Below are 12,225 nucleotides of genomic sequence, written 5' to 3' on the forward strand. Positions count from 1 at the left end.
ACCATTTATTTTTTTGATATTTTTATACACATTCTGCCTAGGCAGGCCTATTTTATGCCTATAATTTCTACGAACAGGTATATTTTGGAAGTCTGTCCGTATTTCATAAACATGTGTATACATATGTATATTATATTTTTCGGGGTTTGAGGCCCTTTGAGAACAGCGCTGGTCTTGATCGTCTCCCTGCCGTCTGGGCCGTCTGACCTTTTGTACCGTCGATTGGAGACGTCTCCGGCGAATCAGTCAATCAATTTTTGCGTTTGCATATTTGACCAATGAAATATGTCCTCGCATTGAAAGAGTGAAATTTGTTAGATGAACACATTTTGAAGGTTGAATAACGCAAGGGGTGATTATCAATGGTGTTTTTTCTGGCGCCCGATGGCGTATTGTTTATGCATTCCTTTATGTACAAAAGGTTAAGGACTCTGTATTTACTAGGGTAATAATGACGTAATAAATGTACGTGTATTGACACATTGTTTATGCATTCCTTTATATTCAAAAGATTTTTTTCATCTATACATTACGAGGATTTACCGTGGTGGTCTGTTTAGTTACAGTCTATTGTGTTACTTGTCGTTATCTTTCTTGCGGGTTACCATTTGTTTAAATTACTCAATTGTCAAGTTATATTATTTTTCCTTGTAAATATCATTTAGTTAACCTTGGCATTAACCCCCAACATATTAAAATGACCAGACTTCCCGGATTTGAATTGTTCGTTCCGCATTGAACATCGTCCCGGAAAGTGTCCCACATTTTTACAAATTTCTGAGATAACCTAATTTTTAGCTTCTGTAGCATCTCTAAATGAACAAAAAATTTCAAGATGCCCTTTTTTCACGCGTCCCGAGATCCAACATAGCAAATCTGATCACTTCCGTTTACGTGTATATAAATACGAGCGTATATATTTTTTGTTAGCGACATTTACTAAAAAAATCAGTCTGCCCCCCCCCCCAACCTATCAACAACACTTTATTTTAGATCTAATTAAGTAGTTCATGTCATGACAGTTGTCTTTGCCGTCAGAACCGTTGATAATGGTCATTGCGACCAATGAACCTTATCGATACTTCAATTTTGAAAGTCCCGTAATACTTACACTTTTAATATACTCGAGTAACAAACAATCATCATTAGTATGATTACAATATATTTTTATTATTATTTATTTATTACAAAGCTGACACATACAAAATAGTTTTATTTTACATTTCATACACATAGAAACGTTAGCTCAAATATGCACTCATATACACATATTCAAACACGAAATGTTCAACTAGACTAATTTACTTAAAAAATGGGACACTTAAGAGATGTGCATCATCACACATAAATTGCTCCATCATCACACATAAACTGTGTCTGGCAAGCTCGTTGAGATGTGGGGGGGAACGTTGTTGAATACGCAACTTCAAAAGTGCTTCATTGAATACACTCTTCTGTGTAGGGATTGCAATAATACCGGTATTATCGAGAGAAAAACAGCCTATACCGGTATTTACAGTATTGACATTATTATTATTTTAATTAATTACCCGAAAAAATAACCCTAGTACAGCAAAACCGCGACATATTTGTATTATTTTATTTTAATTATTTCATATATAATATTAATTTTAGAATATCAGAATAATATTTGTTTTCGAAAGATTTATCTCTCGTATACTTAATTATTTCTACTCATATTAAAAGTAACATCAATTAAATGTGTGTTATAAATGTTAATGTACATTTTATACAATAGAATAAAAAATACTGCATCACCCTTATCTGGCCTAACATATGCGAAATTTCTGTTTTAAAAATTTGAAACTTTTTTGTGTACTCTCAATAATGTGAGGTAATAAAAAGCAATAATATTTAGTTGTTACAACAATAAAAATAACATATAAATCAAGTTCGACTTAAAAAAACACCCGTCCACATTTTAATTATTACTTATTTTTTCAAGTGCAATCTTTAGTTAGTAACAGAAAAAATAACAAGAATTTCGTGTATGCAATACCTGCTTTTGCTTTCACTTCGCCAGCCATCCCTATCATAAAAAGGGATTGGCTGGCCGTTGTTATATAACCGAATTACTGGAAACTGCTAGGTACGTTTTATAGTTTTAATCGTTTTCGTGGTTTTTAAGCCATGGAGATATCATTTTCAACAAATAAGATGTACGGATTGAAAAAAAAATTTTTTTTCGGTACTATCGGTATTTTATTTTGTAATACCGGTATTACCGATATAATGACTGCTATATCCCAACGTTCTTAGAAATAAAGGATACCAAATGTGCTTCCTTTTAAAGAGATATCTGAGAAATATTATCGGAATCCTCTCCAGCAACAAGCAGTATTTTCCAGACTAATTCATTTTTGAGTACGAATAAAATGACACGCGCTCCGCGTAACAAAACCGAGCATTCTTGTACTAAATGTACCTATATGTACTAAAGCTCCATACCAGTTCCAACGTAAACTCTTAAGTAATGAAATACAGCGACTCCAGGAAATTTGGGCTAGCGTCACATCTGTAACGTAACAATATTTTTTATTCTCCTGGCTCTTGACTCCTACAGTTCGGCTGGTACCTATCTACATATATTAATAGCAAAACTTTTAAATAGTAAAATTTAATTCTGCTGCAGAAATAGAACGTAGTCGCTTGAGTTACAAGACTGGACTTTGTACCAAACTGAAATTCGTCCATTTTTGAGTATATGTATATCCCAAAATTTCACGCTGAGATCTCAAACTTTCTCGTTGCCCAGTCAAGTGTACCTCGACATTTTTTTAGTTAAAAATTTGTATTTACATTAAAATCAATATAGTGCACTGTCTTAAAGTGCCAAGACTATAACTACAAAAATCAATTTTCTCAAATTGTTAATGCAATACAATAAAATTTAATTGGGTCGTTATGTTTATGATCTGTGCATATGCTGCAAATTTGCATCTAAACTTATGCTACTCGTAATTCGTCTGTCGCCCATAACGAACTAATTCTACTTGAGTCGTTAGCGTCGTTTTAGTCTAAAAATATCATTCACCTGTCAAATGTATCGTATAGCCGTCTGTTTCTTCCAAGCTCTCGACCTTTGTTTTCGCACAAGAACCTAAACGTATAGCCATAACTACTCACGCCATGTCTGCCGACCTTTGCAAAACCCCTCGATCCGTGTCATTGGACTAAACTTTAGCCTCGATAATTGAATAGAAAAGTGTTTTGTATCTAAATCTGAGCATTTTATCGTGTCGAGTGTGCTCTATCTACTCTGCGATAGCGCAGAAGCATGTGTCGCGATAGCACACGTGGTTTGAGTGTATTGAGGAGATGAATCACCACGAAAGTAAACTTGTTCACCTATTGATTTGTAATAAACACGTAAAGTGCTTTAACGTAATTTAATTTAGAATCGAGGTTGATTGAAATATGTGCAATGAGCTATCGCAATGCTCAAAAGCGACACGCGATGCAATACGCATGACCGAAACGTTCTGTGAAGAAAAATTGGTTTTATCCCAGCGTCGATTGTCCGACCGAACTTTAATTAGGTCAGTTAAGAGCGGTTTTCGCTGGTTAAAGCCGAAATCGATGCTCCGCAATGTGCCCAAACGTAATACCGAGTTTTAAATTTGTTGGTCATAGGATGTCCGTTTTGTTTTCGGTCAAATTCAATGGAATGCGCCCGACATATAATTGGAACGCCAATCGATTATGATAACAAATTTACTTCGTTTTTTTGCTTCAAATAAATGATTGATGTACACGTACAACTATATGTTGATTTCAACTGTATTATTAGTTTTTCACTAGGGCAGGGGTCGGCAACCTGCGGCTCGCGAGCCGCATGCGGCTCTCCAGTTCCATGCGCAAATATTAATAATTATTTTATTTTCAAAACTCATAAAAAATATTATACTGCAGAAAAAAAACTTTAAACAGGATAAAAACCCTCAACAGAGAACAGTGAGAATTGGTGGAGTAGAGAGTATACGGACAGTTGACATTTTTGAAATGTGGCAACACTGTTCTGTTTGTTTAGTTATTGGTGCATATGAATGGTGTTATATGAATAAATATTATTTCATATTTAAAGCTATTATTTTAAATCAGAAATCAAATTGATATACCGAATCCTAATCAAATACCATAATATTAAAATAAAAATGTTAGTGGCTCTTTAAAACTGGGAAATTTTGTAAATTGTAACTTTTGGCTCTTCCGTCTCAAAAGGTTGCCGACCCCTGCCCTAGGGGGTCTCGTTTTTTAGATATCGACTTTACTTCGGTAAAGTCATTGTTCTTTGCTTTGAATAAATCATTTTTAATACCATTGCATATGGACTGACTAATAGCGCAAAGCATTTTCAAATTAGTAACAAATTGAAACCCTTATATATATTAGGTAGATTTTTTAAATGTACCCATTTCAGAGGGGCTCATGATGCGAAAATTTCAATGCAGTGTTATCGACTATCACCAGGAGACTCAAATTTATGGGATATAACAAAATTTGAAGACACGAACTTTGCCGTGGTTTTTATCATATCGGTATAAAACTATTTTTTAAATAGATCTCGTAAAAATTTCACTAAAGTTCGTTAGCCAGCCTGATCCACCATCTTGTTTCAAAATGACGGCTATTCAAAAAAATAAAAAATCGTAACTCCATTAAAAAAATATTAGTAATTTATATGCGTTTTGAGGACACGATAACTGCTGTAGTTTTAATGATGTCGTCGTAAAACTTATACAAATAGATTTTTTTAAATATTTTGGCTAATCCGATGTTTTTTTTTTCAAAATGGCGGCTATTCAAAATATAAAAAATGTAACATTCCTAAAAAAATCTTAAAGAAAAGAGTAAATATGTAAAAAAATGTTTGATTTTTTTTTAAATAAATATATATTTGGGGTTTATATTCCAGAAAAAAAGACATTTTTTTAATGAAAAGTATTTTTCCAATAACAAATTTATTTTATAATATTATTCTACAAAATCATCTCCATCGATAGATACAACCTTCTTCTATTGACTAGAAAATATTTTAATCCCACATTTGTAAAAACTCACTGGCTGTGAGTTGAAATATTCAGAAAGAAATGCTTAAACTTCACTTACAGAATTACATTTTTTACCATTTGAATTATGTTGTAGAGATTTAAATAAATAGTAATCTGATGATGCTATATTGGGAAAATATGGGTGAGCCAAGTTTTTCATCCAAAAACATTATTTTTTTGCGTGATTCTCGTAGTGAGGCAGACGCGTTGCCTTGTTCTCGTCGCTTAGTGTGTGTGTGTGGAACACACACGCCTTATTTCCACGCCTTCCGAATATTTTTTTAACTTCTTTGAATGCTAGATCATGAATAACTTGTATTATCTGCTAACTTCTGAAACGGTTTCAATTTCTGCAGCTATGCGGCATCATCGATGATTTTAGGTGTCCGTCTTTTTTTCAAAACAAAAATGTTCAGATTTGAATCTTTGGAACCATTTTTTAAATTGACGTACCAGTAAAACTTAACCATAGACTGCACATGGTTGCCGATTTTTGTTGTTGTGTAATTTATACAGCATGCAAATGCGTAAAAGCACCTTCCATTGAAGCTTAGCGTGGTTTTTTTGTTATAATCATAACGCACTCTCCAGATCTTAATTCAAACACTACCGAAAGAAAGACATGCGACTAGAACAACATATAAATCACAACTGACCGTCAAAGTTATTCAGTATAAAAACGCCCTTTCACAAAGTACCCCTAATATTTAAAAAAATGCTGTATGAAAATTAAAAAAATGTATCTTTGTAATAAATTCTAGTCAAAAATATTCTAATAATATAAATAAAAAACAACAGATTTTTTTAACATGGAATGAATTCTTTACTATTTTTTCAAAATTTAGTTTCATTATTTATTTATTTAAATTTAATTAAAAACATCGTGTCCTAACATGTTACCCCAATGCTTCACGATGGTCAAAACATTTTTTTATTTGCTCTACAACCCAATATGGGTCTTCGCCTCCTTTTTTGGTTTCGTAATCCATTTTTTTAATATTTGGATGCACAAGTGATTAACTTATCGCATCGGTCAAAAAACAATACATAGTATTATTTTAATAATACATAGGAATAATAAATCAGTAGCGTATTAAGGATCCGGATGGCGATAGCCGTATGCGAGTTTGCTAATTCAGACGTTTTAATCTTAACGGGCATCGAAAGAGGACGCGATCGTGATTCTTAAAGACGTTCCGGAATCTAAAACTGTAATTCTTCGAGCCTAGTTTGTCGACAAACCACTTCATTAGTTTGAAAAAATGCTTAGCGACTTACAACTTTGGGATACAATAATGGATAATAACCAAATATATTCTTATAAGAACCCTTTCTGAATTTTTTCGATTAAAAGTGAGCATTTGGTTATTCGGAGATTCCAAATTATAGATTCCTATTAAAGAATGCTGTGAACTAAGGTGTCATTAAGGTTAAGTGGTATAAAAAGGCCTTTATGGATAAATTTTTTGATATTATTTAAAAATTAGCGATTAATTCTTGATAGAAACTTTATATAGAATAAGGCGAGATTCTTAAAAATCTAATATTATAGTCAAGTGTCACATCAAAGCGGTTGTACTATGAAAATTATTTATGTTGAGTTTACGTTTATTGGTAATACAGATAATCTAGATGTAATGTGTGTTTTATGTTATAAGATACTATCAAACAGTTCTTTGGCTTCAACTAAACTTCGTCGAAATTTTGAAGTGATATACTCTGATTACAAATGAAAATAATTATAAATGTACGGAAAACGATGACGTACGACAATGTATTAGGATCGCACGTCACGCAAAGAGTGATCTGAGATAAACGATGTATTCATTCGGCTCCTCCCATCTTCTGCTTAAAATCTGCCAAAAGATTAGGTGGTTATACCAGTGGATTCGTGAAATGTACCGCTTTAAGGAAAGTGTCATTTAATGACACTGCGATTGTTTTTGGACGGTTATTTTTTTGTACATCGTGGCCAATCATCACCAACACATTATTCCCAATTTATTCTAAAACTTTTCATAAAATTGTTGATACGTTTTAATATTATTGCTTTGCAAATTTTTACAGAAAAACATTTTTTCTTCGATAGAATTGTTCTAGTGATAAATTAAAAGATTTGCAACGTCTTAGAAATAAAAAAGATTTTAGATTTTAGTATGTAGCTTACGTTATAAGAACCTATTGTTGTTGCTACTTATTTATCTGACAATATTTCTGTACACAAAACTTGTGATATTGATTTTGAGATAGCTTTTTATCAATTTTGACAATCGTAATTATTAAACATCACGCAGAAACACATAAAAACACATGGTAAATAAGGCATATACTAACAAAACCAATCGATGGCCTTTAGTGTAAATTAGCTAACTCTACTTTTAGGTGAAATTAACCTTATAACGCCACTCAGCTCTATTGCCACTGAAAGCAACACTAAAAATAGCAGTCAGGAAGTACATGAAAGGGCTGATTTGAATTTTTGCATGTTGATAGAACAGCAAATAAATTTAACATGTATAACTGGTTTTTCCTGTAAAAACGTGTTTTTATTTTATTTTTCTTCTGAAGTTATTCAAATTATTGTTTCTGTTGTCATTAGTTTTTGCTAGCCTGTATAGTTTGTACTTGCAATTCTAATCTGAATGCACTTCATAACATTTCCCCCCATAAAGATTAAATTATCTGTTCTATACGTGTTATGCGCGGATTTAAAATGTGGTGTAACTTATTAGTTATATTTCTATTTAGTACGATTTAGTTTTAAAAATAATAATAAAAAATCTCGTTGTAATGACAATGTTTTTGAAGAATTACAACATTCCTACGCTGTAGCAGACGCAGCTTATGCCCGCGCGCATGCGTCTTGATTTATCTTTGGATAATCTTAATTTAATCGCAATGCAATACTTTGCTTTAGAATTTCTGGATAGATTCAGTGTGTATTTTTCTTGCACTTAAATGTTTATAAGTCTTATGTGACACTAAAATAAAAAGGCCATCTCGAGAATTTTTGTTCGAAGAGGATAAAGGAGGACCGATTGCTGCAGGAGCTAAAAAAGGTCATTTCGGATTTTTTTGTTCAATGAGCACAAAGAAGGACAAAGATGGACGATCCTCCTACAAGGAGGACGTCTAATCGCCTTATCTTATAGAACAGAAAGACACTATAGAGTCAAAAAAGACTATTGATTTACATATCTAAAACATATCTACGGGTGTACTTCAAGTAGTGTGTCTGGGACTGGTACTTTGTCTATTTTATACATAATTACGTCTGCCACAAGATTCGCATAATTTTTGAATACCGCATTAAAAAAATATTTTTGTTAAATTTAGTTAAAAGGGGCATGAAAAATATTTATTCATTTTTTTTCGTAGATTTTTTTTTGTTTTATTTTTCTATTTAGTACATTAAAAGGGCATGAAAAATATTTTTTAGTGTTTATAAAAAAATGTATATTTTTAAATAATAATGTTTTTTTGTATACTGTGACGTACAAAAGATCCCGATGAAAATAAATCGAATAAAAAAGAAGCAATAAAGTTATTGTACAATTGCAATGTGCACTGGGTCTGAGGAGGTTAATACAGGGCAGCGAAACTATCGTTCACGCGGGTCCAAGGAGTCTGCCTCAACCGAACAAATGGAACAGTTGATGCGCTTTAATTTTGAACGCATTGGATCGTGTGTTTATATAAATATATATTTTTATAAACTGCGCATCCCAATAATCGAGATTTTGGTCCTTCGAATCACATGTATATTCTACATCTAAAAATAAACTGCAATGTGCTATTGACGAAGTTAAAAAGTAGACCAAGATGTGGCGTATCAGATTGAATGATATTAAATCTTGGCGTATCAATTGTACAAATAAAAAATCGATCGTTACCGATAATGATTAAGTTGTACCGATATAGTATGATATGATAGGAAGTTGCGATAAAGCGAACACGTGAAAATTAAACGCTTAGTTCTATGAAAATGCTTGATGTTTTTTGTTATGGCAAGTCTTGTTTTAAATCTCTATCTTTGCGGTGCAAATATTAGATTGATTCGGTCGCTGGAATTTGAATGTCAGTGTCTGGAATTTGCTTCCTTTTGGAAACCAAATTTCATCTGGAGAATGGCGACCAGCTCGTTTCTTAATCGGCCCTCGGTTTTAACACTATATGGGTCACACTATTTTCTCCGAGCATATTTTTTGGAGTGTGATGAAAGATTTGGCGGCTGCCCAATTTCGGTTTCGCATTGCGACATCAAATTGTATTTCGAAGGCGTCGTCTGCATTCGGACAAAAGGGGAAAACGGAAACAGTAAGGCCGCTCTGTTGATTTATGTAGTAATAGGCGAATGCCGTTTGCTCAGTTGATGACAAGGAGAGCGAAATTGACGGCAAAAGTGTGACGACTTCAATTATTTGTTTACCAAGGTCGAGTGGCGCCGACTCGGATGCGGTTACGCCGCTTTGGCAAAAATTCTAGATATTCACCCATACTCGGATAGTTGCATCGATTTATACTGTACACACTATACATACTGTGTATTATTCGTGTGGCTATCAAATTAAAGTAATTTTTTGGCACGTTTATAGCCGACAACAGTTATTTCCCAAATTATCGCGTAACGAATACATAATTAATGGCACATAGAAGCATACATAGAGTATGCGTTGGTAAATGAAAAAATGCTCGATGGTAGCGTTAAGGCTCGGACAGATGCGGCCTGCGTTGCTGTTGCATCCTGGCGTGGTGGTCTATCCGAGTCTTAATTGTTTTTGTCGCAAGTAAAGACGATTCGAAAGAAGAATAATACAGATCTAATTGTATAATGCGCCAAAAAAGTTTTTTATCTGTTGCTAATTTATTTATAGATTCAAGTATTTTTTTAATAAATATCTCAAAATTCACAAGCATGTATCGACATTCAATAATATATAATATTACAGCATAAACTTAATAAAGCATTCGGTTCGACTTTAAATAATTGAATATTATTTTTTCGGTCTTTTTTATTACCAATTAATAATAAAAAATGTCAATACCGGTATTGCCTGTTAATCTCTCGGTGATACCGGTATTGATAATTCAGGAATTGTTGCACTCCCTAATTATGCTAAAACTAAGTTTCTTGTGTCAACATGTCTATGTTAGTTGCACAGCAAACGATTTTGTGTGAAATTCCTTAGTAACTGCGGTGCTTTGGCGTAGCCAAGGGGAAGAGGAAGGGTTTATTTTATAAATATTAAAAAAATATTCCTGAAAATACTGGCGCCAAATATTTTCTTTTTTTGGAACAATAAGCCTAGAAAATCATTGTATTTGATCGACGCCAGAGCTCCATTCGCCAATTTGTTCCAATGAAATATATTCTTATATTACTTATTATTTTTTGTCTTTAGAATAAGTAAATCCTGCATAATGTTTTTTACTTTGATATCCTACGCCGATATCATTATTTAGATTTATCCCTTAAAATTATTTTATTCTCAGCTTCTTCTTTCAAGTAATTTGAGAATTGTCGTTTTTGTAGTTCTAAATCATAGAAATATAATTTTTAGCAAATAAAATGTACGGGTTTGAGATTTTTTTCGTATTACCGGTATTTAATTTTATAATACCGTTATTACCGAAATCGATTTTTCGCCCCAATACCGGTATTGTTATCTCTCATGACAAATGAAAGGATATATTTATCCTAAATCGGATCGTAAAGGTATAAAGAACTTATTAAAATTTACGCATTGACTGTGAGATCACAATAAATAAAATGTCATTGTTATGCTGACAAGTGCATTTAGATTTAGTTAAAAACATTCCAAACAAACGTTCAGGGCATTTAAATTAATTTTATATTGCATTAACAAACGCAGTTGGTTGAATGTGATAAAAAGTGCGGGGTTGCTATAAACTATAGTATAATAAGAAAAACGCTTCTCTCTTCACGTCAATCTATTCTCAAATTACTTGACCAATAGATATCAATTCGTCAAGTATAATAACTCCTTTTCAGAACGATATAAGACCCCTACTGGAGTACCTCAAGGATCCAATTTGGGTCCATTGTTGTTTTTATTGTTCATTAATGACATAGAAACAGCAATAGGTCATTCATATTTTTTATTATATGCAGATGACTTGAAAATTTACAAGAAAATGCATTAGATTTCTGATTCCCTCGACCTACAGGAGGATCTCAACTCTATATGGAAATGGGCTTGCTATAACCAATTGCCTTTCAGTGTAAAGAAATGTCACACCATTTCATTTTCAAGGTCGTTAACGCCGGCAAAATATTCATACCATCTAGGCGGATATTTTCTGGAAAGGTTTTCTTCAACTAAGGATTTAGGAGCGACTTTTGAAGAACGTTGGAAATTTAGCCAGCACATTGCAGAGACTCATAGCAAATCCTTAAAAATGCTCGGTTTTATCTTGAGAAATGCGCGCTACTTCAGAAATACTTTAGTATTGCGCACTCTTTATGATACTCTAGTCCGCAGCATACTAGAAACTAGCTGCATCATTTGGATCCCAGGCGTAATGAACCAATGTAACGAATTGAAGCTGGAAAAAGTACAACGTAAATTTCTTCGATATTTATACTTGAAGGAATACGGGTATTATCCGTTCTTGTTTCCCAGTGCTTTTATTTTAGGAGCCCTGGGATACGTTTCTTTGTCGACTCGCAGAAGTGTTTATGTAATTAAACACTTCTGGAAATTGCTCAAGGGCATCGTAGACAATCCTTCAATGCTCGAGCAGCTTCAAATGTGGGCTCCTGAAGGTTGTTATAGTTCTCGGTCGCGTCCACTATTCTTGCCTGTAAAGTCTAGAACTGGAGCACTTGCCAACTCTTCTCTGGCTAAGGCTATTCATCTGCTCAATTCTGTCCATAGAAATATTGACATTTTCTCTTGCACATATGGAGTTTTGGTTCAGTTCGTATGAGACAATGCACACCTGTTGAGGTGATTTGTGTCTGTTATTTTATCTAGTTTTTTATGTTTATATGCTTTGAGTGTGTGTGTTATTATACGTATATGAAATTGTATATATCCATACTATATATTTATATGTATTATGATATATTTATACTTTTGACTATCGTGATGCATTAGGTTTACCTGTCAGGTCACGATGGTTATAATTT

At 33.2% G+C, this 12,225-nt stretch overlaps 1 protein-coding gene and 1 long non-coding RNA gene across 5 annotated transcripts in view; both read left to right on the forward strand.

Annotated features, from left to right (window-relative positions):
- uex (metal transporter uex) overlaps window positions 1-12,225 on the forward strand; it is a 36,827-nt gene that overhangs the window by 11,224 nt on the left and 13,378 nt on the right. The gene's annotated exons all lie outside the window — the stretch shown is intronic.
- LOC148226654 (uncharacterized) lies at window positions 1,727-7,379 on the forward strand. The gene is made up of 2 exons (XR_015812340.1): window positions 1,727-3,622; window positions 4,263-7,379. It is a non-coding gene; the product is annotated as an uncharacterized LOC148226654 (long non-coding RNA).

This window comes from Plectrocnemia conspersa, unplaced genomic scaffold (genome assembly GCF_051122295.1).
Source record: "Plectrocnemia conspersa isolate PC_06_02 unplaced genomic scaffold, ASM5112229v1 ptg000014l, whole genome shotgun sequence".
Lineage (NCBI taxonomy): Eukaryota > Metazoa > Arthropoda > Insecta > Trichoptera > Polycentropodidae > Plectrocnemia > Plectrocnemia conspersa.